The sequence below is a fragment of the Artibeus jamaicensis genome, unplaced genomic scaffold (genome assembly GCF_021234435.1).
Source record: "Artibeus jamaicensis isolate MK-2021 breed Jamaican fruit bat unplaced genomic scaffold, CSHL_Jam_final contig_490, whole genome shotgun sequence".
Lineage (NCBI taxonomy): Eukaryota > Metazoa > Chordata > Mammalia > Chiroptera > Phyllostomidae > Artibeus > Artibeus jamaicensis.
This window is the reverse complement of record NW_026521861.1, coordinates 7,498,000-7,524,825: the sequence shown is the minus strand read 5'-3', so window position 1 is coordinate 7,524,825 and position 26,826 is coordinate 7,498,000.

Sequence of the window (26,826 nt, the reverse complement as noted above, 5' to 3'; positions counted from 1 at the left end):
TGAAGTGGGGGTGGAGGGTGGGACAGGAAGTGGGGTGATGGGACAAACTGCAAATGGGCAGCTAACTCTTCAGGCACCTTGACTGGACTGTCTCTTTTGTTATTGCTGCTATAAAGTGCAAGCGTCTCTATGGCTAATGGCCTCCCCAGCCCCTCCCCCTTGAGGCTATTAACCTCTGATTTGGTCTTTTTAAAAGAGCAGTGACCTTCATCAGGGTTGCCTTTACTAAAAGATTTTAGCATTTTAAATGCACACAGAAGCCATTGACAGATTTTCATGATCCTTTATTTTGTTTTAGAATAGTAGAAAGCTTTTCATGTTATGTCTATAGAAGTCTAAAAACTCCTCTGGGCCATGCCAATAAAGAGTCCCACTGCTGCCTCTGAATGCTCTCAAGAGAGGAGAGGCTATCTTAATATCCATAATCACCACTGTCCTCTCCAGCTTGTGACAGAGATACTGAAGGGGTAGGAGACCTGGAGCGGGAAGGGACCTGGGGATGGAATATAAGTGCACCACGGAGAGCAAGATGCAATTCTGGTCAAGTCAAAATCTGGATTCTGACCTGACCAGGAACCACAGTGAAGGTCTTGGCTGGTAAGGGCAGAGATCTGACACAGTCAGTGTTGGGATAGAACTGGGTCAGGACGAGCAGTTAATGAGCAAGAGAGAAGTACTCTCTGAGGGCTCCAGACATCTGGGTCAACCATACTACTATACACACTTCTCTACTCAGATCCATCAGAAAGTCAGAAGAACAATAGCAGGAAGTTCATCAGAAAAAGAAATAAAGATCAGGAAGTAACTATTTGTATTGGCTGTCACCAAATAGACTGAGCCAACCTTTGGATAATGAGTAATAAGGTCAACCAGGAAGAAAGCAAAAGAGACACATGGACTTCTGTCACCTCACTTTACATGGGAGATGACACGACAAAGTATTAGCAGAGACCATAACCATTAAGTATCATTTCAGAGGATCTGAGCTTCTTATTAAAAATTTCTCCAACATGGTTTGAAAGTAGGACATAGTAGATAATGAAAGGAAGAAAAATCCCAAAGTTGTGTGGAACTTCCATCTTGTAGATTCTGTAGGTCGGCTGATCTGATCTCTGTCTTCTATCACAGAGACTCAAAAATATAAACCCTCAAATTTCAAATCCCTTTTGTGGAAAGGGGAGGCCATAGGACACAGTTCTGGCCAACAAGTCATAAACAGAAGCATGTTTTTTCCATTCCTTTCATTTGCCTCCTTCCTGCTGGAATGTAGATGCGAGGTCTGGAACACTGCAGCCTTTTTTGGATCATGAGGCGACAACAATGAGGACAAAAGCCCATACCCTAAAATTGACAGGTGGAAAGACAGGAGCAGTTAGCACTCTGACAGGTTCTTGATGATGTTGATGAGCAGCTATATAAGTTCTGGATGGCTGATGAGCTACATTTTTTGAGAGAAAAATGATGCAGTAAATATTTAAGCCAAGATTGTCAGTTTTCACTTACTTGCAGCCAGACAGTTTCTTAACGAAATGTTATCTAAGCCTAATGTTTAAAGCTTACTATATCATGCCCAAAATAATTTTCTTTTCATTTAAAACTGTTTTACCATGATGTCTTTTTTTCAAGGAGAGCTGCCAACTGATTTGATCGAGGAGAAGACTTCCATTTTCTACAAATGATAGTAGGGCAGTTTCTACCTACCTTCCTTTTTTGTTTTTTAAAAAAATTTCCTGTAGGCTAGTTGTCCACACTGCACTGACTCCCTCTCTAAAAGAAACTCAAAAGTGTCAAGAGTCTTAGCACTTAATGAATCCAAAACCCAATCCTCTACATTGGTAAGGGAGGGAGAATTCTCAAGCATAAGAGCTGCTTGGGGCTCAGGAATGAGGCTTCAGTTTCTGACTTGTCCCTCTGCTCCATGTAGAAGTTCTCACTCACTATTTGCCTTGTGGGTCAGGGTGTGATGTACTTAAGAACACAGATAAGCGTCCTTATAGAAACCTCTAAAAAAAAAGCTTGTATGTTCTATTGAAATTATTCATTGTCATAAAAGATGCAATTGCTGGCACTTCGAACCCTGATGGTTGGTTTGTGACGCTGAAATCTCTCAATACTGTTTATTGCTTCGTTCTTGAGAATGGCTGGAATCTTCCATTTGCATATATAGACACATATAATTCTCATTTTTTGAAGTGTAACTGATCATTCTAGGACAGTTGCTCTCAATTGCAGCTCATTTTGCCCCCTCTCCCCACTTTCTATCTCTCCAGAACATTTGGCTATGTCTGGAGACATTTTTAGTTGTCAGAGCTGGCATGGGGTGCTACTGGCACCTATGGGGGAAAAGCCAAGGATGCTGCTTAACATCATACAATGCACAGGTCAGCCTGCCTCCCCTGCCCCCAGCAAAGAATTACCTATGTGGTGTTGAGGCTGAGACACTATTCTGGCTAATTGTGTATTTTCTTAATTTATTACCATTCTCTTTTACATGCAGGAGCCAGAGCATGTGACGGCTCCATATAGATCGTAAGCTATTGATAAATTTGCCCTTAAATATATTAAAGCAAGAGAAGCCAGGATCTTGAAAATAAACATCCAAACTTATGATTGCCTAGGGAGAACCAGAGTGTCAAAATAAAGTTCTAAGAGGGATTATAAAAAAAGATAACAAGAGCAAAAGGCATAGTACCTACCCTGATACAACATGAACCTGGATGAGAGTCCTTTAAGGAGGGACTGAGTAGAATCTTCACTCAATTCCTGGAGCTGAGGTTGGGGCTTCTCTCTTGCAGGTACTGGAGAGTGATAGCACCTCTCTGTAGGCTCTCAGCCCATGCAGCATGGAATTCTCATTTCTCTACTTAGTATATGTTGCTTTCCTCCACGAGGTTAGAAGTGCCTTGAGGATGAGGATTCCACTTATCATCTCTCCAATTCCTAGCCTAAGTGGTGCCTTCAATCCAGTAGGGTCTCAATACTAAAGAGCTGTTGTAAAGTATGAGGCACACAGAGTAGGAGGCAGAGTTTTAAAAATCTGACTTGTTGCAAGAACTCCGGTGACTTGAAAGCTGTAAAAGAAAAGGAAAGAATGTTGGTGTTTTATAATGTTTTTCATATACTTATTAAAAACACAGTTGTAAAATGAGAAGTAAATCATTTACTTGGATTATAAACAATTTATTGCAAACAAAATGTATTCTCAAGTGAGGCAATTTTTCTCTACACCAGACTGCTCTCTAAGGAAGCCAGGCTTTGATTTTTCTTTTCTCCATCATAAATGTTAACAATTTTGTTAAGAAAATCCACCCCCCAACTACATTAATAATCTATTAAAAATGAACTGAATATTTTCTCCTGCTATTTTTCAGCTAGGCAACAGCACATTCTTACTTTAAAATCAATCTAACTTTGTTTTATATTGTATACCTCCTGTTACAAAACAAAATTGATTTTATTTTATGTAAACTACTGAACAGTTTCACTAAAGTAAGACTATTTCTAAGTTTTATTTTTAAAGAATCAACAATAATAAAAGTGCAATGTCCTGTTCCATTCAATTTAGGATTAATGCCATGTAAAAATATTTAGAAAATTAGATCATTCATTCAATTCTCGGATACAAAGTTAAAATGAGGATTCTTTTCCACAATAATTTTGTAGAGTAAGTATTATAAAAAGTGTTTTGAAAAGAGGTATGCATTACTTCCTGTCATATAAATCTTCATAATGAATAGACAGTAATTGCTTTTTTCGGGGGGAACTGCCCTGCCTGGTTTCAGAAACTGTAATCTCCTCCCCCCACCCCACTCATGGCTAAGGCTGAGTGAGAGACTTCGGGACCATAAACCACTAAGGAGACAAAGCTTATCTCCCTGGCAGGGACACCACTTCTGCCTCCTTTACTTCACCCTGTTTGGGCCAGAGCCTAACCAGTTAGCCAATGATGGTTAAGATTCCTCCTGGGAGGGACGACCTAAGACAGGCATAGTCATGAAGGGGCTCTCAGGGAATAACTTGGGGACTATAGAAAAATACGATGATGAACCTTCACCCCTCAGCTTTGACATAGCTTGAATCCTCATTCTGTCTGCCAGAAGTCTCTTAATCTTTTGGCTGCCTTACTTCCCCTGCCTGACTTAAGCCTGAAACAATGCTGGAGGTGGGTGCAACCCTGTGCTGGAAAGGGCGGGTTCCCTGGGGTGATCAGGTCTAAGAAAGAATGCATAAAATCCTGTGAAACCTACTTTGCTAATACCATCAATTTAAATGATAAGGGTCCAAGCATGAATTGAGTTTATTCCCCAAAGTTTTATGGCCCTTTAGCTGTCTGACCCTGACTCAGAATGAGCCCTCAGAGTTCTTTGAATGTTATCTATTGTTTGATCATTACTGCCTGACAATGACTGATGAGCTTTATGTATAAGTCCTGTATCCCTATGCAAATTAAACCCAGTAAAAGTCCATTGAGGAACAGGCTCCTGGCCCTTCTCTTTTGAGAGATCCACCACCTTTCCTCCCCAAGAAGAATCACGTGTTTGTAGACTTATTCTCATCTGTGGTGGCTGGGGAGGGGGCCCTGCAGGTAGAGCCCCCCCCCCCACACAGCTTTTGCTGAAGGACTTTTGGTAATTGTTTTGGGTACACCAATCTACTCTAAAATGAAACAAAGTTATGAAAATAATTGGGTTTTTCCTTCTGCATGTTTTATAGAAACTACGTTGTACATCATCCTGGCAAAATTTCATGATAATGAAATTCTGTTTGTGCCCAATGAACCTTAAAAAGTGTTCCACATGCTACACAGCAATGTTGACATATTTGGTCACTTGATCAATTTTCATCAAACATTTTTTAAGTCTGTACCATGCACCAGGCACTATTCTAAATGTTGCTTACTTCTACAGTCATATTTACTTTTATAACCTTCCATTTTTAAACAAAAAGAGAAGTTAGTCCATTTGCTAACCTCGCTGGTCTCTTTAAGTGGTCCCCAACCATTAAATAAGATCATACCCTTTTGGATATTCATGATAATACCATGAATGGGTTGTGGCTATAATTCCTGCCTTACCACAAAATTTCTGAAATCTAATGGAAAATATTACCTATGGATATTAAGTAAAATGAAACCTTTTCCCTTAAGATTAATAAGTAAAAGAGTTCTTTAACCAAGTAAGATCAATATCCTGGATCTGTCTGAAGTGAATTTATTCATTTTGTTTCTGAATATATTTCTCTCTGGTGACAATAAATTTATCACAGTATGGTAGTTTGCATGCATTGCTATTTGGAGTTTATTTGCAGTTTATTTATGGAGTAAACAAATAGTTTATTTTGACAAAATATTGTCAAAACCTAATGTCTCAGAATTGTACTTTGTGAAAGTCAACTTACAGAATCCAGGATGTGTCTTTATTTAGAGTTCATCTCTCCTGCTCTATGAACATGTGGGCTGAATATAAATAACACTCTTTTGTGTGTGAGTGTATTGTACATAGAAGTGTACAGTATCCAGAATTACACAAGTGGAATAATGACAACCTGGGTTTGAATCCATCCCTGGTAGAGGCTGATAATCAGTAAGCTACTGAACTTCTCTGGATCTTACCTTTCACAGAATGGGGTTAAAAAACCCACTTCATAGTGTTATTGTGAGGATTAAATATCATGCATTTTAAGCATCTTTTATAAAATGGTCCCTCAATAAATGGTACTTATTTTATCCTTCAATTAGGAATGTTCTCCAACATTGGCTTTGTGGCAGTTTTCTTTTGCTTTCCCGAGAGGGTGGAGGAGGGTTTCTTATGAACGCAGGGCATTCATGGTGAACATATGTTGAGTTGACAATAAATGTCAAATAGAGTTGATGGCAGGACCAGCCGCCCAACCAGGGGGCCATTGGGGCACCTGCGAACAAGCCACTTCTCCATCCCAGTATTTTGCCTTTCATTTGCCATGTCCCCAGGGGTGAAAAAATCTTTAAATTACATCCGCTTTATTAAAGGAAATTGTCTTTTGCCTTGAAAAGTTGTCAATCTAGTGATTCTAACTCTGTGCCAAAAGGTGGCTCATGGCTTCTAAGGTATTCATAGAAAGACACCAGATGGATAATGCGGACAGAGAAGTGACACAAATAGAGAAACAAACAAACAAAAAAACATTCTTCCACAAACTGAACATCTGCTCATAGTAACACACAATACACTGATTTTTTTTAAAAGACAGATTTCTTACACAGACCTGGTGTCATTTTTGAGCTTATTTGGAAGACAATACATTGTTAATTATAGGGTTTTCTTGAAGATTTAAGGCACATTGCTAAACTGTATTTAGGTTCATGCCAAGAAGGAAAACAGCTACTATCTTCCAGCTGATCTCTGGAATCACAAATAGTCTTCAAGGAATGATTGTTTTAAAGCAGAAATGTAAATAAAAGAGAACTCAAAGCCATGGTATGAATAAGTGGCTAACATTGCTTTAATGGATTCTTTAGATCTTTGTGTTCTGTGGAGAGAGCCAGGGGTGAATAGTGCTTTCCAGCTTCTCTATCTTACCCACATCCCACTTGGATAGCTGTTCACAGGAAAGGTGCTGCCTGACTCAACTGTGGAGGTGGGGGTCTGTGGGGTTCAGTGTCACTGACCTTGGTCTTGATAGTATTTGTTTTATGATAGACCAGGAGAGCTGGCCTCGAATTATTTAACACTTATTGACTCCTAGATTCCTGCTCTAACATTTATGTCTAAAACTGTACAGGGAGTAGTTAATACCTTAGGCTTTGAGGACAGAAGGACTTAGGCCAACAGCAGCTCTGCCCTTACTGGGGGTGTAACCTTGAACAAGGAACTTAATCTTTTGGAGCCTCAGTTCCTTTATCTGTCAAATGTGAATAAAAATAGGACCTGACTTGCAGGAAGTTGTCAAACAATATCTTCAGGGCATGGAAGTTAGTAGGTGGTCACAAGGAAGGTGCTCATGAATATTTATTTGCTGGTGATAGGACCCCCACTTCAAGGCCCCAAAAGTGTGGCTTTTGGGGGCCAGACTAACAGAGCCTTGCTGGGCCTTACTGAGGTCATGGTGCCCTGAATAAAAGTATAAAACTATGCTGCTTAGGTTTATCTTCCTCTGCTGCTTACTAGCAGCTGTGTGACTTTAGGCAGGTCACTTAATAGTTCTATGCTTTACTTTCCGCAATATTAAAATATGAATTATAATCCTGTCTATTTTATAAGATTGTACTCAGGATTAAGTAGGTTTATATTTATAAAGTTCTTAGTATAATATCTGGCATATATTCTTTTACATTAGTGCAGTTACTTCTATTTATTTTGGAAGCCAATTCACTTATGTCTTCAGTTTAGTTCAGAATGGACATTGGGAAAGAAAAAAAAGAGCCCTTCAGTGCTATGCAATCCCCATTAGCCTAATTTTCTGTAAGAAATGCACATGATCTATTTGGAGAAGACTGCCTCAGGGACATCTTTCCCAGGAAGTGTCCTTCTCAGTTCTTCCTGGCTCTCAGCACCTTGTGACTCTTGGCCATGAGCCTGTAGGACTTGAGCCCCATCATACCATGGTCCTCAGGTCCCTCTTCCATGTCCACGGTTTAGGTCAGACAGTACTGATAGGCTGACATACTCATACCTCCTCTGGAGCAATGCCAAATATATTATGAAAAAGTGAGTGTAAATAATTATTGAATAGCTCATTTTAAAAGATGATGAAATAGCAGAAAGAGAGTTTTGTAACAGGGCTTAACCTAGAGAAGCTAACAACTTTGAAATGCTGTAAGTTAAGTGGGAAACCTAGAACATGTCCCCAGTCTTGAGTTAAGCCATACTAGCAATAGTTGCTGAGTTCCTGCCCTTTTCTCTCTTTGCTGAATATACACTACAACCAGATTTCTTTCCATCCTGGGGAGTGGGACACCAGCCAGTGTGTTTTCTCCAAGTCCTACTCTTCTTGAGGGTCAGCCTGGCTGGGAGCAGTGCCTAGTGGTGAGTCACATGACCAGAGTCAGGTCCGGGAGCCACAGAGACAGCAGGTCTTCCAGGCTGGAGCCAATGACCTTCCTTCTGAAACCATGAACACTTTCTACCAAGCTGTAGATTTCCCGTATGCCATCAATTTCAAGTGAGAGTCAGTTTTTTTCCAGATTTTCAATATTTTGAATATGTAAGAGCTAGATAATATATTTCTCTTAGACTTCACTAATGATTTAAAATATTGTGAGAAAAATTTATTTCTTGATTCAGAAAGTCTAGTTCTAAGAACATACAAGAGGAAATAATCCAACAACTGTAAAGAGAAAATACACAAGGTCGGCACAAATAATGCTCCTTTTATTACATAAAAATCTTTTATTACAAAATCATAAGCATGTAATTCCGTAACATAACAATATCACACTCAAGCACACCATATGACACTTTAGGTGAAATGTTCAAATTGGTGTCCATCTCATGGGGGACATTCACGTACCCTACCAACCACACACTCAATGGTGTTACTTCTGCCTGACCCTACATATTCAGAGAGATGTTCACTACAGAGCTGCTCATAGTAGTAAGAAGAAAAGAAAAATAATTTTCACAGTATTTAAAAGAGGCAAGGTAGATCGAGGTAGATGGAAAGTTATCCGTGAAAATCCTGGCAAAAGATGGCTTCGGTTGGCCGCATTCCAGGTGTCAGATATTATGCTAAGTTCTTTAAAGGTCAACACACTTAATCTTCATAGCAGCTCTATCAATTAGGCATTATTATTTAATTATTATTAATTCACAGGTGAATACATTGAAGTTAAGAATGATAACTTGCTCAAAGCCAAACAGGTTAAAATTGGGGAAACCATGATTTGAACCTCAATCTGCCTACTTCCAGAGAGAGCTGTTGACTTCCCCATAACAGCTTACATAAGAGTCCCTGGCAAGGTCAAAATATTCTCCATTGCTCTGTAAACAACTACTTCCAGTGCAGAATCACTGATGAAAGTTACTTTAAAAGAATCAAAATTTATAACCACCACAGAGTAACTGAGAGTGGGGAAGGGATATGTGGGAAATACATAGCCATTTCTCTGTTGGCCACTGAAACCATTAATCTGGAAAAATAATCCTGGGAGTGATATTGTTGGCAAATGAAGCAGTAATTAAGGATGGACATGGGGGTGGGGAAATGGTAGAGTATTTTTGAGCTGAAGACAAAGAGGAATGCATTTCACACACAGTGGAATTTGAGTGCCTTTGATGGCAGACACTTGCTCTGTCCAGATGGCAACTGGACATCCTGGAAGTTCCAAAATAGTCCCCATGTGTACTTTCGATACTAATGGCTCAATAATCACCATTATTATGAAGAAACATTATTACTAAGAATTCTATTTTTGTTTTTAATAGTTGGCAAGCTTTTACACGTAGATATGCTAATAATTAGAAATGTATCATTTGGTAGATCATATGCTCTGTCTCAGCTTGGGCTGAAAAACAAAATATCACAGACTGAGTGGCTTAAACAACAGACATTCATTTCTCATGAAGGCTGAGAAGTCCAAGCTCAAGGTGCTGGTTGGTTCAGTTCCTGGTGAGGGCTCTTTCTGGCTTGGAGAAGGCCACCTTCTCATTGTCTTCTCACATGGTGGGGGAGAGAGAAAGAAAGCTCTGCTCTCTTCTAATGAGGGCACTGATCACATCATGAGGACCCCACCCTCATGACCTCATCTGAACCTCATTACCTTCCAAATCTCCCACCTCCTAACACAATCACATTCCTTTCATGATGGAATACAGTTTTTGATTCACTATGTGGGCTGGAGCAGGAGTGGAGTTTAAGAGGCTTCTACCTGGTCTTTCTTATTACATGGAGTTCTGTTATTCCTATTCTTAAGTCCTATGCCTGGTCCTTTGCTCTTTCTGTCCTCTGGTTGTAGATGAGAGCTGCTTTATGTGATGCCAAGAAGGCCTCTGGATTTCATACACCCCCTCATTGTCCTTCATTGTCTCTTCTCAAATACATCCATGATTCTCATCAGCAGTCTTTATAATTACTAATACAAAATAGTAAATGCAAAGTCATTATAATTACTATTTTCATATCCAAAGTCTTTTTTTGGAAGTGTGGAAAGTATAGGTTTTATTTTTTATTTTTAAAACCTATTTTATTGATTATTCCATTACAGTTGTCCTATTCTCCCCTTCATTCCCCTTCACCCTGCACACCCCTCCCCCACCATTCTCCCCTTTTTGTTTGTGTTCATGTGTCACAAGTTCTTTAGATTCTATATTTCCCATACTATTCTTGCCCTCCCCCTGTCTATTTTCTAACTACTGTCTATGTTATTTATTCTCTGTACCTTCTCCCCCCTTCTCCTCCTCCCACTCCCCCATTGCTAACCCTCCATGTGATCTCCATTTCTTTGGTTCTGCTCCTCATTTAGCTGTCCTCTTAGTTTGCTTTTGTTTTAGGTGTGGTTGTTAATAACTGTGAGTTTGCTGTCCTTTCACTGTTCATCTTTTTTATCTTCTTTTTCTTAAATAAGTCCCTTTAACATTTCATATAATAAGGGCTTGGTGATGAACTCCTTAAATTTGATCTTATCTGAGAAGCACTTTACCTGCCCTTCCATTCTAAATGAAAGCTTTGCTGGATAGATCAATCTTGGATGTAGGTCTTTGGATTTCATGACTTGGAATACTTCTTTCCAGCCCCTTCTTGCCTGTAAGGTCTCTTTTGAGAAATCAGCTGCCAGTCTGATGGGAACTCCTTTGTAGGTGACTGTTCCCTCATCTCTTGCTGCTTCTAGGATTCTCTCCTTCATTTTAATCTTGGCTAATATAATGATGATGTGCCTTGGTGTGTTGCTTCTTGGGTCCAACTTCTTTGGGACTCTCTGAGCTTCCTGGATTTCCTGGAAGTCTATTTCCTTTGCCAGATTGGGGAAGTTCTCCTTTATTATTTGTTCAAATAAAGTTTCTACTTGTTGCTCTTCCTCTTCTCCTTCTGGGACCCCTATAATTCGGAAGTTGGAATGTTTAAAGATGTCCTGGAGGTTCCTAAGCTTCTCCTTGTTTTTTTGAATTCTTGTTTCTTCATTTTCTGTTTGGTCATTTTTTCTTTCTTCTGTTCCACTCCCTTAATTTGAGTCCCAGTTTCCTTTCCATCTCTATTAATTTCCTGTGCATTTCTCTTCATTTCAATTAGTTTAGTCTTCATTTGTTCCTCTAATTTGTGACTAAAATCAACCAGTTCTGTGAGCATCCTGATTACCAGTGTTTTGAACTGTGCATCTGAAAGGTTAGCTATCTCTTGGTCACTTAGATTTATTGGCTCTGTGGCTTTGAGCTGTTTTTGAACCATAATATTTTGGTCTGTTCGCACCTACATATGAGGGGTGGAGCCTTAGGTGTTCACCAGGGTGGGGCGACCCAGGTCGCAGGGTTGTGACGCAGTATGTTGGGGCGGGGTCAGAGAGGGGCAATGGTGTTTCTCTCTCAGATTTCAGTCCCCTCTGCCACTTCCTACAGGTAAATTGGGCCCTTCTGGTGCTAGTTTCCAAGTGTGTGGGCTTGTGTACCCTCCAGGACCCTGTGGATCTCTCCAACGAACTCTCTGTGAGCCTGGGAGCTTCTCCTGGCACCTTGACCCCGAAAGTCGTTCCAATTGGTGCTTTCAGGCTCTAATTCTAACTGCTGGGGCCTGCATGGTCTATCTCACTGCTTGCTCCTTCGCTTGGTTTATCTGTGCACAAATGTGTGACTGCGGTCAGCCTTGTGCCCTCACTGGGTCTGCCCATTGCTACCCCACGCCTGGGATCCGCCAACTGCAGCCTGTCTGCCTGTGCTCCTGAGCTCCTGAGCTCTTGAGCTCCTGGGGTCGGTTCAGCTGCTCTTTGCTGCCTGACCCTGCTCTGCCACTGGCTCCGCCCCTCTTACCGATCTGGATGAATGGTTTGTTGTTGTTGGACTTCTGTACAGTTCAATTTTCTGTGTTTTGGTTGCCTTTTTGTTACTAAAACTTTGTTGTCTATAAACTTGGTTGTGTGAGGAGGCACAGTGTTTCCACCTACACCTCCATCTTGGCTGGAAGTCCCCAAAGTCTTTATAATTACTGTTTCTCATGAAACTTTCAAATGTGTGAGATACTGTACCTGCCTGTGCATTCCCATCAAGCGTGGTCCAGGCTCAAGCTTAACAATTACTAAACCTTTATGCCAGGGGCTCTTGCTGCTCCACCTACTACCAACAAGGGCTAATCCTTGCTACCCTATTGTTAGTCATCCAGTGCCAACATTTCATTTAGAATCCACCTGCTTGGATCACTTCTGGTTTTAACTGGTGTAGGTTGGGTTATCCAGGATATAGACATAAAAATTCTCAGATTTGCATGAAAACATTAATGGCGAATACTTTCAGGAGCAACACCTGGAAGAGATGAGGGAAGCAAGATGGGGCAGAGGAGGAATTGCATTGTACAATGCAACTGCAATCGAGTGCTCAGCTGATTCTGTAAGGATCTCCAAGACAGGGTTGTCCTTTAGAACCATCTTTCTTTTAAGCAAGGTGGCTGGCTTTTGTACCCCCACATTAAGCCATCATTAGATGAGGGCTGTCCCTGGGGAGGAAGCATGACCTTGGTGAGGCGGTTCATTTTGGCTAAGATCAATGACAGGGGAATCATTAGTCACTGGCATCAGATCCCAGCAACTGGGGCAGCAAGTAACTCAGTCCTGAAGGAGGGTCCCCTGGGTGGTACAGCATAATATCTACCACAAGAGTAAGTACAATAATTCATATAAAATGCTTGGTGGAGTTCCTGATACTAGTAAAAGCTCAAAAAATTATAATGATAACTATACTACTTTTCTTGAAGAACTGCCCAAATGCTGACACAGACAATTTGTCAAAAAGCTGGTTGAGTATGACCTGTACGGATTTTGGGTGTGGGTAAAGGTCAGGGAGCACTCAGTTCTGTATGAATGGAGCCAAAATAATTGTAACTATGTCTGACCTGTTCTCTTTGCCTCTGCGATTACAGACAAGTGTTCCACAGGAGGCTGGCCCTCCTACAGCACAGCGTGTCCTTCACTTTCCTCCGAGGGCTGGGTGCTCTGAGGGCTTCTGCCCAAGTGCAGAAGAGAGCTGTGCCCTTTCATAAAAATTTTAGTGAAGTGGCAGGAGTGAATTTACCAAATTTATGTTCACTTTGTTTCAAATTAAACGAACAACTCAGAGCTTTTTTACACTTGTGGAGAGATTGTTAATACAATATCTGAGCTGAAATCAATCATCTGCGTAGTTAATGATGATAAATCTTGGTCCTCACTTATTTTTAGGACATTATCACTGTGTCAGATCAGAACAAATTCAGGCTCAGGCAGATGATACCTTTCTCTCCCCCTCAGACAAAATTTTCCTTATGCAGGGCCAATAACAAGATTTTAAAGTTATTCCAATGGACAGTTTGACAGAATCTTTCATTCCCAGATGGGCCAGGACAATTGTGATCCCCTAAAATTTTCTAAAATATAGTGACTTCTTTTCTAAGAACTCATGGAGCAAATTTCTCAAGATTCTTACTTATACTAGGATTTTTATTTGGTCTTTTCTAGACAGAGGCCTGCAGGGCTCTTGATGGCATCAGGACATGTGAACACCTTTGCTGATTTTCCAGCCTCAGTTGATCTTCCTGTAAAAGTAAGTTTGAGTCCACTCAGTGACATTTTTACATGGAGCCTGAAAAACTGGTTGTTGCAAAGGCCAACTTCCATAAACCCCACTGGTCTTTCTTTCTCTATGAACAATGATAAAGAGAACAAGAGCACTTGGAGTGAAACAGAGTGTGTTTCACGGTGGAATCACAAGAAGATTTATAAGCACATGTCCAAGCTTCTCCAAGGACACATTGTGCTTTAATGTTTTCTATTTCACTTTTCCAACAGACTTCTTTGAACTTTTCACTGAGATGGGTGAAGATACCACATTTACTGATGGAATTTTAAGGGGATGGAGGCCAGGGAAATGTGGTTTTAGAACTCTATAACATTATACAGATGCTAGTTGTTTTGAGACAAGGTCTGATGTCTTCCTGGAGGTTATAATTTAATTAATAAGATAGGATGAATATATATACTAATAGGATAAATATATATATATATATATATATATATATATATATACAAGTGATAAAATTATACAAGGCAATTTAAGATGTATCTGAAGGAATGTATCATTATTTATTCTCTAAGAAATAAAACAGGCACAATTCCTATGAGGTGAGGTATTCAGGAAGGTCTACATGGAACAGGTGTACCTTACAGAACAGGTGGGGTTCAGATGGATAGAGAGGAAGCTGCCTGTGTTTAGTGGAGAGCCCTTGGGTTCTGCAGTGTTTTCTGAACGTGCAGTCACCCAATTTAAGGTCTCAAAAGCTTTCTGGACCAGTTTATGTGCCGTGATGGAGATGGAAGGACTGCTTGGAGGGGAAAATATAAACAGGACTCCTTTCAGAAAATTGTAGTTGACCTATATAAAAAACTGAAATGCAGTGGAGGCCTTCTGGGTGAGGATGTGAAGATGAGAAGAGATGGGGGCTCGAGAAATGAACACTCGAAATCAAACCAAGGTGGTCCTCTGTGTACCAACCCTGGTACTCTGCCTCCAAAGGGTTCCCCTCCCCACCTACGCTTTCACTTAAAGACAGTGTCTGGCTCTTAATGATGTTGATTGCACAGGATGTGATACAGGGATTCTGTTCTCCCCATCTCGTTCAGGAGTGCTCCTACCCATTTTAAGTAGTGATAGATTTGCTGAACGGTTCAGCCAGGCGTCTGCACGCACAGAGCAAGCCAAAGCTGCCTTGACAGACTGTTAGTGTTGAAGTGAGTCTCCCTACCCCCAAATGTAACAACAATAAGTTAGGGGCTAGATATGATAAGTCTCATGACCAGGAACAGTGAGATTTGTATTAGGTGCTCTTCATAAAAATGTGGACGTCTCTTAGTCTCCTGCACCAATTAACTGATTCATGTGAAGATCATATCCAGACTCATCCGGTTCACCATTCTTTGATTACATGAAGGTGCTTTTCTGTTGCTGGTTTATGGGTGTGGCATTCTAATCTTTCATTAGAAAACCACAATCTGTGTACCTAACAAGAATATCCAAAACTCCTTAAATTTTTCTTCCACTCACAGTAGTGTTCTCTCCTGTAGAGGCCCTGGCCTTGGCAATCATCTGCCTGAAAACATGAATAAATCAATAAATATATACTTTAAAGAGAAAGCAATGTCATGAAGAAAAACTGAAAGCTAAATAGCTCTTTGGAAACAAGATCATCTATCATAAGTTTGTATGTTTCTCTTCTTGACTGAATTTGATAAGATTGGCATAAAAACTCACCAAAAATTTAAGCTCTATACTCGAGGCAAGTATGCTTTTCAGGGACCAAGAACCCAGAATCTGCACAGGTTGTATGTACTTCTGAGAATCTGTTAAGTGAATAGCTGTTCTGTCTGCTCACCACTTGTTAAGAGACAAAGCTGGAATCTGTGCGTGGCATACAGAGATGGGGACTGGTGCGATGAACATCTCTGGGTTGCTTTTTGTAAACAAACAGACCATATTTTTCCAGAATTTTGCCTCATCTGTTTCTGGAGTAATATTCCAAGCATCTACCTGAGGGTGCAAGAAAAAAATATATATGCTAATTCCTGGATAGTTTAGATTAATTGTCAAAAGACCTGGCATTTGAGCCTAGATCTGTCTGAGGCCAGAGTCCAAGCCCTTAGCTAGCAGTGCATAAAGTTCAGTTGACTCTGGATTTTTCAAGGGCAGAGCTTTTGAATGAAGGAGACCACTAGGCAGAGGGTGAAGGACAGACTAGTTTAGAGAAGTTTGGGGTGGATAGAGGTACAGAGATGCTGTTCAGAAAGCAAGTAGCACCACCCTCCCCATAAATGCTCATCATCATCATGGCATATTTAAAGACAGGATGAATTCCTAAGACTGCTTAAAAAATATTTGGCATTCAATAAATATATGCTATTTGATGAGTGGATTCAGTCTGTCCCCTACCTCCTATCACCCCGCCTTTCTGTACCAGGAGGAACCTGTGAGAATATGTGATAGTCTACCTGCTTACTTAAGAATAAAGACCACTCTTATCACTGGGTGAAGATTTTTAAACTGTAAACATGCAGAGAAGGACAAATACACACACGTGAATACAGAAAAATGGGAAATCTGGAAAAAGATCAGTCAATAAATAATTGAATAGAATCAATGGTACAGTTTTGCATGTCACCACTGGGGAAACTAGGCAAAATTTTTAAGAATTTCTGTATCATTTCTCAAAACTATGTGAATCTAAAATTATTTCCATAAACATTTCAGCTAACAAAACTTTAATTGAAAAGTAGTGGAAGTTGCCTCAGATCTCCCTCCTTCAGTTCTATAGCACCGTGAGTACCAGAGTCTAGAATGGGGTGTAATAAACTTTATTACACATATTTGGATAATATTTTAGCACCCACATTTGTTGCTGGCAGACACACAGGTGATCAAGCCTGGCTTCAACTATCTGAGTAGGAAAACTTCCCAACCACTAACAACCCCTGTCCACTGCAGCTGATGGTCCTTTGCTGTGCTGGACTCTGAATGCCTACAGCCTCCTCCCACATGGCCGGTCCCTCAGCAACCCTCCGTGGGGCCAACATTCTTCCCTCCTGGGGTTCCATTCAGGGCATACATGTTGCATGGTACGAGGTGTTTTATTTTTGTTCTTAGTGGTTATAAAATGCTGCCCTACTGAAATAATGGATTTATTTATTATAAAAAACACAACTGTAAAGTGTACGGATAGATGACTTGCAGATTTTTGTACCTAATATGTCCCATGTAATTGAAAAATAATTAGATGATCCATCTGCTTCCTGTTACGTACTCCTCAATTTTCTCCACTATCCACGGTATTTAAGAATAGTTGGCATTTTTTAATATTAATAAACCACTAACAAAAACTCTAGAGAAATGGATTGGCTCTGCAATATGATTTTTGTCAACACTTAATATACCGTTTTTCTTTTTAAGTCTGGTGAGGATGAATTCTCTTCTTATGAATAGTTTTTATTTTATGCCAGCACAATTGAGATTTCTTTCTATTTGTGTTTTGTAGACTCTGCTGAGAACAACATGTTTCATAATAAGTGAAAAAAATAATCATTTTGTTTCATAAGAAAACAAAAAAGTTCTATAGAATACATTTCTCTGCTGATATTATCTAGAGGTAAATGTTGAATAGACAGTAACTCTTGGAATCTATTACATATAATTCTACTAGTTTCCCCCCATGGCTTGTTATATTTATCCCATCATGAGAGTGCCCATATTAATGTAGAGAAAAGCTGATTTTTAAACATTTTCAAGAATTCTAATTTTAACCTTTTCCTGCTCAAAAAATTTTGTTATTTCTTCAGTCTCTCAGTCCAGGACAATATTTACAGCAGTTTAGGAGAAGAAATAACATCTTTTAAAAAGATATCAATTGATTACACTTTTAAGAATTACACAGCAAATCAATTTTTACTGCTAAAAAATGATGTAGATTAAAAAAATGAGAAATGAATATACTCCTATCACATAGAGATAAATATCACTAATGCTTTGTTGTTTTTTCTACCAGACTTAAAAAAACATGTATTACACATTCTAAACCAGTGTGATGTCATAATATTGTTTATTTTATATGTTACCTATGTTTTCTCAATGAACAACATATGGACCAAGCATCTCTCCCTCTGGGTAAACACAGATCATTGCTGTCATTTCTAAGAGTGGCCTGTCCATTTGTTCTTTAACCAGCCCTTTGTGGACATCTAAATTATTTTGTATTTCCAGCACTTTGGCCTCATGTTTAGTTTATTTTTGTTGGCGTACCTGAAGCTCAGAGGGCAGATTTGAATGACTAGTTCATTCTCTGTGGCAGAATTATTTTCTTTATTTCTAGAAGTCACTGTGTTTTATATAGGAAAAAAAAAAGCCTGGGGTTTAGCTAAGGATGATGATTTTCTAGGTTAAGCTCAGCCCTTTCTCTGCTCTCTGCGTTTGCCATCATGGTATTGCAGACCTAGGCACTCAGGCTGGTCCCGAGCCTTCCATTTCACAGTGGCCCTTGAGATGGCAGCAGCTGGTCAGGAATTCAAGTTCCTTTCTCACTTTCACAGAATGTTATTTGCGGCTCATTCAGCCTGGGGGAAAACAAATAAACAAACCAAGCCTTATAACAAAAGGAATTCCTCCTCCTCCTTGTTTCCCTCCTCTTCCCCCTCTTCCCCCTCCCCCCTTTCTACTTATTGTGATGAGAACATTGAGCATGAGGTGTACCTCTTAACAAAATCTGAAGTATACAGCCCAGTACTGTAAACTATAGACACTACAGTATACAGCAGATTTTAGAATGTACTCATTTTGCATAGCTGAAACTTTATACCTGTTGAACAGCAAATCTCCACATCCTCTGTTCTCAACAGAGGAGTGAATAAAGAAATTGTGCTATATACATACAACTATTCAACCTTCCAAAGGAAGGAAATTCTGCCATAAACAGCAACTTGGATACATCTTGAGGATATTATGTTAAGTGAGACCAGCCAGTAACAAAAGAACAAATACTAGTGATTCCACTTCTATGAGGTATATAAAATTGTTCATTTTCTTTTTGAGAATATGACAGGAAGTCATATTGAAAGTTTAACTGTCTCACCTCTGTCTTCTGTCTCTCTCCCTTTAAGAATTCTTGCAAGTAACATAAAAGGCTAGACTAGTTAGTTTGACTGAATTTCCCCACCTTGAACAATCATCACACCCACTCTTCAATACTCCACCTACGTAATCCCCTTGAAATGAGGCTGGAGACTCCTGATTGGTCTCCCATGGTTCCCCTCCCTCCCCTACTGCCACTGCTTAATTGGTCCCATATTGCAGTCAGCTCTCTGGATGGATACTGACCTTCCTCAGAAGGAACTTGAGAGTCTCAAATTCAACAACTCACACAGGAACATGAACTCAGGCCTGACCACCATGTTTAACAATTATCTTTTCTTCCAGAACTGGGAACTTGTCTATACTTTCAACTAAGCCCTTACCTTAGGGTTCAAATCTAAGAATATGCCATCTTAAAACCTGGGAACCACCACAGATACCCTGAGAAAGATGTCCTGTCTTCTGCCTTTCTCTGCCTCCAGATCCTTTGCTAAGGATCTGGAGGTGGAGAAAAGCAACCGGAAATGTAAAATTTAGGGCTTTATTTTATTGCAGAAAAAAACCCACAAGTTACTATGGTGGAAGTTAAATAATATAAATAATAATTCAGTCCCATCTGCTCTCTCTATTAAGAGGTCAGGATAGACTCCACTGTGGAGATTCATGTATAATACCAGCCTAGAATTGTCCAGCCTAGAATTTTCATTATCACCTGCTCTGGACCACCCTGGCATGTGTCTCTCAGATGCCTTAGTCCACACACTTGGACTTCCACCCACCACACATCCTATTGACAGCAGAAGTGCCTGATGACAGCAGAAGTACCTTCCTCCTATGGCCTTTCTCGACTTCCCTGGATGTCAAGCAGGCTTTGCTTGTCTGCTGCTCTGTAGTCCCTTCTCTTCTGAAGTTTCATCCACCAATAATGAGGTAGGATAAAACCAGGATTCTGGGTTCTGAAGCCTTAGTTGTGAGCCATGATGGGCAAATACCTCTGTTCTAATAGTGTCCATGTAGGGAACGGTTAACTCAACAACTCTTCTTTGTTGGCTCGTATCACTTTCCCAGTTCCTCCCATTGTCCCCAGTTGCCTCCCAAACCAACCTTTTGAATTCACATCCTCCTCTCAGTGTCAGGTATTTGGGAAAACCCAACCAAGACAGCTACCTAACTCAAATGCATTTTTGGGATCTCCCTTGTCTGCACAGTAAAGCCCACACCTCATTTCTTACAGTCCATTGTGAAAGACCTTGGCCTTTATTTCCAATGTCCCTCTGCACCACACCCCTTGGGTGTCATTGTTTGCAGCCAGACTGAGGCCCTGCTGTGCTCCGCTCACACCTCCCATTGTTTCCACCCAGCTCCAGCTCCCAGGTTTAACACTGGACTAACCTGACCCGGACCTAAGACCCTAGAGGCAGAGGCAAGCAATAGAAAATCTAGAATTCAGAGCTTTATTTTATTGTAGAAAGTAAAACACGAGTTATCATGATGGAAGCTAAATAATTGAACTACCAGTTCAGTCCCATCTGCCCTCTCTATTAAAAGGTCAGGATAGACTCCACGGTGGAGCTTCATATATAATACAAGAAAATGAAACCTAGCAAAGTAGAAGGCAAGGCCTCATTTCGTACTCTAAAGAACAGTTCCACAAATGCCTAAGCCAGAGCACGTCTGCCAGTGCTGTATCATGCTTCTGAAATACATAACGGCTCAAAGGAACTCAAACTCTCACAAAGGAGCATTTCTGACATCCAGACACATGCTTCTCCCAAGTCCCCTCTCTGCTTCCAGACTGAAGAATCTGTTCAGGGCACACATACAAAAAAAAAACATTAAGTCAGGATGGTAATTTGGAAGGAGTTCCATGGAACTCAACTGTATAATTGAAGAGATGCCTTTCATTCGCTCACATGGGGCCTCTGCACCGTAAGTACAAGTCACTGCCAGTTTCTGAGGCAAAGGCCCGGTAATATTTCAGTGCAAAAACCAGGGTGAATTTTTCAATGTGGAAAGGATGTGGGGTTACATTTTTTCTCACTCCTGCATTTTCCCTTCTCTCGTCTGCCTCTAGGGATCAGGGTCCCCAGAAGCACATTACTCAGAGCTACCTGATCAGTTAGTCAATATGCACACACTGTGTGAGGACCTACTGTGTACCCGTCACTGCTAAGAAACACAGTGGCTGCTCTAACATACATCATCAGGCTGGGAGGTCACTTCCCAGGCCTCTGGGGAGACTTAAATTTCCTCAAGGGTATGAATGAATATTGCAGAGAATGGTGTGCACTGTGCAAGCTTTAAATCAAAATGAAGAATGACCAGGTGACCTATGGGCTCCCTCGGCTTAGGTCAGACCAGAAACCTGTGCTGTGCTTTGCTCCAGGCAAACAAAGGTTTGCCCCCATAAGAGTCTGTGATCTTTTTGAAGGGGTTAGGGCTGCTTTGGGCTGTAAAAAATCTCCTGGGTTTATCAATGAGCACACTTAACATATGACATAACAAGAACTGCAGAAGCGGCTGGGTCCAAGGTTGTTAAACCCCAGCTCCTTTCTACCATCTCACCGTGAACTTCCCCCTTCTTCCTACTCCTTGGCATGTTGGCCTGGTCCGTCAGAATATTCCTTTCATGAACACACACTGATGTGACAGCATCTTACCCAAGTACCCCATTCCGTCTTCTCATGTTTCTTTTTAACAACAGACACTTCTACCAAGAGGTCCCCTCATGCCTCTTTGGTCCAGCCCCAGGAAAGAATTACAGTAATGCTATTTGGCTAAAGCTAAGCTGTTTGTGCGGAAGGGATGAACATTCAGGAGTGATCCTTAGGAAAGCAGGCAACCATGCTGATGATTCTACTGGGTCTCAGTTTTCTTACTTTTCTAACTGTGGCATAATACGGTTCCTGTAAATACGGGCTATTAGAAAATCTGATTCAACAAGTATCTCTACACAACTGCTGGTTGTTGAGCACTATGCTGGATGCTGTAGGTATTGAGAGCGATGACACTCTCAACCCTTAGGTAGCTTCTAATCTCTTATGGAGGCTAAATTAATTAACCAGTATTACGTAGAACAAGACACATTATAAGAAAAGTCAGGTAGGAGTTTAAGATACTTTGGGAACTGGACTGAGTCAGGATTAGAACCTGTTCATCTTGGACAGGCCCTTTATGTAGATCTCTGCTTCTCAGGGAAAGTTTGAATCTTGTCATAACTGGGAAACCTGGAGCTGGGTTTAGGAGAAGGGGCTCGGTGGGCCACTGGGCTGGCCACTAGATTTTATCCTAGGGCAGCTGAAGGCAGCATCAAAGAGAAAAATGAACCAGCATTTATTGAGAACCACTTACGGCCAGACCTATACATATGCTTTAATTCATTTGATGAAATCAGAGAGCATCCAAAATTTAAGGTGGTTATTATTCTCAGAGTTGCAAATAAGGTAATTGACATTCAGCAAAGTTAAGTAGCTCCTCCAAACTGCCATGAGACCATCTCAGACTGTCTGAAGCCCAGATCAGACTGTGTTTTGGAAGCCTTTAATTGTCTAGCTTTTAGAGACAGAGTGATCTGGGTTCCTTGGAGGGTCCTAGAAGTCTATAGGCAAGAAGCATATTAGTGATTAGCAGGAATGTCCTAAGACAAGGGGAGAGAGATTCTAATGTGTTATATTTCTCTGAAGAGTTTATTCTTGAGATTTGACACTAAACCACTGAAATTTTTATTTATTTTAGCAGTCGCCTCCTTCAAAGACTTTACATTTTAGCTGTGACTTCAAATATTAAGAGAGTGGGGCCAGAGCATAAGGCTATGTTGAAGCAAGTACATACCCTGGAGCACAGAGCTGGAGCATCTTCCCTAGTTGAGGGGGTGGTCAAAGAGGGCGTCTTAGAAGAAAGGGAGGAGCCCACGCCACACCTTTCACCTTGGAGAGGCAGAGGAAAAAACCAATGAAACTAGGTGTGAAAGGAGAAGGGAGCCTTTGGGGAACATTGCTCTGACTTCTTCTTCTTCTTCTTCTTTTTTTTTTTTTTTTTTTGCTATGGAGGTTGGATGCCAAACCTTATGCTTTGAAAGACTGTGTAATCCAGGACTGAGCCTTGCACACTCAGTGAACGGGAAAGGGAGGGCTACTCAGACATACAAAGGGATGGCTAGTTAGCCCCGGGCAAAACAACATCTGAATCGGCCACTCCCTATTCATTTCCCTTTTGCTTTTCACATTAAAATTTGTTGTAAGCACATTACCAAAAATATGAAATCATGAAAAGATAGAAATAAAATGGAACAAAAACAGGAAATAACATCTAAGTTAAAAGGAATAAAAAAACAAAGATTTTGCTTTGTAAAATTTTAAATCTTATTTAATTTAATTACCAGGAAGACCGGGAAAAACCATTTTTACTAAGTGTGTCAAAAGGTTATTAGACTTTCATTTCATTAAGAGCTTGTATAACAGATAAACAGTAACTAAGTCCATGACAAATAATGTCATTAAAAATTCAAAAAGAGGCCATAACATTGCAAAATATTAGGTAGAAAGAATGTTCAGTTTTTCAGAAATGCTAATTAAAGAAGTCAGGAGATGTAACTTTCCCAGCCAATTGGCCAACAGCTGTGAAAAATGAAAGTGACCGAGTGCTGGCAAGGACACAGCTGGTACTCAGGCATTGACAAGAGTGTCCCCCTGTTCAGGGAAGCTCTTAGACAGTTTGGATCCAGGTGATGAAAGTGTCTATAGCCTTTGAGCTGTAGCCTTTGAGCCTTTGAGAAGAACCTAACATCATCTAAGTGTAGAATATAGCCTTGAGCCTTCATCACCTAAGTGTAGAATATAGTCTTTAAGCACAATATTTTCAGTACACATTTTCAAATACAGAAATTTATTTAAGAATATATAATAAATGACTTTAAAGAAGTTTGAATGGAGCAATGTTACTTTGGTAATGCTGAAATAGCAACTAAACACAAGGGGATAGGAAGACATAAGCCATCATACCTAGACTGCCCTGTCTTCAAGGAGGTTGCCAACTGATTGCCTGTGGCAGAACACACAGAAACACAAAGAGTTGACAAAGGAAGATGATTCAGAGTGACAATATGTCACCTACAGCAGAGAGGCCAATGACTAGGAGTATGAATCTTCCTTTTTTCATCTACTTATATGATGTGGACCCTGGCCAGCAGGGTGCATATGTTGTGGCCACAAGAGACAAATTCACACGGACTACAGGAGTCCTGTGGAGAAAAAGGGGCAGCATGGCCACTCTCTAAGTGAGAGGGAGGGCTCTGACCCCTACCTGGACAGGCTTTTGTTGCTTTTCTGGGTACATTTACATTGAGAATGGTCCTTACTTACTATGCACAGGTTCACTGCAGGTGATTACTTTTTACAGATAACAAAGGAAAGAATGTTGCTAGTTATTTCAAAGAGAAGGATATTACAAATCAAAGGGGAAAGTGGTTGAACTGGTTATACTCCATACTCGGGAGGTTTAGGAAGTTACTTTAGAGATAAGCAGTAAAAATTTCCTGCCTCAACCCAGGGTGAAGGAATTTTAGCAAAAGCAAGTCTCATAGCAGCCTAGGTACAATGCAGGCCTGATTCCCCATGGGAGAACCTATCCATGGGCGTGGCTCCTGTGTGTCGGACCTTACCTCCCACTGGCCTTTCAGAGTGGGGGCTGGGCTACATTCCCACGCCATGTGGAACGGTCTCCACATGGGGACCTATACTTATATTTTTAAAATGGAGAACTAATGCAAATTTGCTGCTGAGAAATTGGAAAATATAAAACAAGTAAAAATTACTTGTAATTCTCTATACAACAATGAACCTCCTGGTCAGGTTCCTCCCCCCCCCCCCCCCAGCAAAGATGTCTAGCTTTAGGAAGAATGGGGTCTGAGAAAGAGCTACTGAATATTTGTGGCAGTAAGAGCAAGCAGGTCTTTTTAAAGCATGGCCCTCATTTAGATACTCTGTACTAGTGAAATGCAAGGCCCTGTTGGTGCTTGTAAGAAAAAAGAAAGCTAAATGTGCATTCACGGAGACTCAGGTGTCCCAGCTGAGAAGAACCTAACATCATCTATTCTCATTCTACTTTTCAACTCACAAATGGGGGGAAAAAGGCAAGTGAGGCTCAGGATTTGCCTAAGACTCCAAAACCTGATTGCAACCTCTTGATTTATGCTGGTAACATCAGCAATGTGCTCATCCATGGGTCTTGAGGTCAGGCTTCCAGGGTCAAATCCCAAGCTGTTTGACCTTACGTATGTTATTTAACCTCTGTGAACTTCAGTTTTCTCATTTGTGAAAGTGGATGATAACAATAATGCTGTCCTAGGTCATTGTGGGATTATATGCAATAATTTACGTCAGTTTGCTGGGGTTGACATAACAAAATATCACAAACTGGGTGGTTTGAACAACCCAAATTTATATCTTCACAGTTCTGAGGGATAGAAGTCCAAGATCAAGACGTCAGCCAGTTTGTTTTCTTCAAGGCTTCTCTCCTTGGCTTGCTGTGTCCTCACACAGGTCCCTTGGTCTGTTATCTGTAATCCAATCTCCTCTCCTTAGAAGGACAGTGGTCATATTGGATTGAGGACCACTTCTTAAAGACCTTTTCTCTAAAAACAGACACATTCTGAAGTACTGGAGCAAGGACTTCAACATACACATTTTGGGGGCACATAATTCAGCCATATCCATTTTATCTGTGTTTAGCCTACTGTCTGCCTTAGAATAGGACTTTTTAATTGGCTATTATTTTTTATTAAATAGAACCATGCTTTTGCACCATGTGACATTTCATAGCACTTGTAGAGATTCATGTTCCATTTTATAAGTGGCAAAATTCCTGTAATGTGGCACATCTTTCTACCATTGGAAGATGCTGGATTGACCAAATTTATTTAATGCTAGAAACCACTTTTCAGCTAACAGCTATAGAATTTATATATGGCAGAAAATTCTTGGGAAGGGCTGACCTGTACTAACACTACAGATTAAAAGGCTGACATTAATAGAAAAAAGCATCTCTACTGAATTATGATGAGTGTTTAATTTGAGCTTGGTTGCCAATGGAGAAACTACAGTCCACTGTCAAGAAAGCATTTGCCTACCCTATCTGCTCCATTCCCCCCTCTCATCTGCTTCCTTTCTACACATCTATCATGAAGGAGAATGATCATCTTGTAAAGTGGACGTTGAATGGGCTCTCTTAAGAGGACTTAGCGTCTCTCTCTAAACCTACTTGTACATGCCTTTCTTCTCGTAGTCAAGTATAAATCTTCCTTTTAATATCTGTCCTCTCTAGTCCCTGATGATTGAAAGATTCTATTTCAGGAAGGTGAGAGGGGGAATGACTAATCAGATTATTTGCAAATTTTAATCATATTCAGAAATCCAACTCATTTCATAGACACACAATAGGAATTACTGAATCCATCCTTTCAACTAATGCCATTAGGGTCAGTTTACTAAATGAATAAAGTGGAAGACTAATATTCTTTCTCTTTCAAGATACAAGTAATCATAGGAACACAAATTAATTCACTGTGGACCATGTTTAATAATAAATTGTTAAAAGTTCAGTATTTTGCTGGTTTGAGGTTAGAGCCTAGTTTGGGGGTTTCACCTTGGCATTAGCTGACTAAATCAGGTCAAGCCAGCTGGGAATGTAATGGACACAAACTCTGTGACTTTCAGAAACACCTGGATACTGGTGGGGAGTTTATGCTGGCCTGCATGGGGCAGTCTCTGTTCTGGGGGTACCTGAACACTTGACAGAGTGATTTGTGTTTATAGTGTTTGCAGAGTTGCCCATTGCCTTCAGTGAATGTGTTAATATTAGTCCATTCTCTGTGGTGCCTGATAAAAAATATACAACCCTTAGTCCCATGCTCTGCAAACTTCCCATTAAGGAGCAGTTCAGTCCTTGAAGTAGGTGTGACTTTATTGTTTATAAACACAGCTACTTTAAACCACAACTGATAGCCCCGTCTCTCATACCACCATTATCTTTCATTTTAGGTAAAGCCTTTCTCTCCCCTTGAATGAAGGCG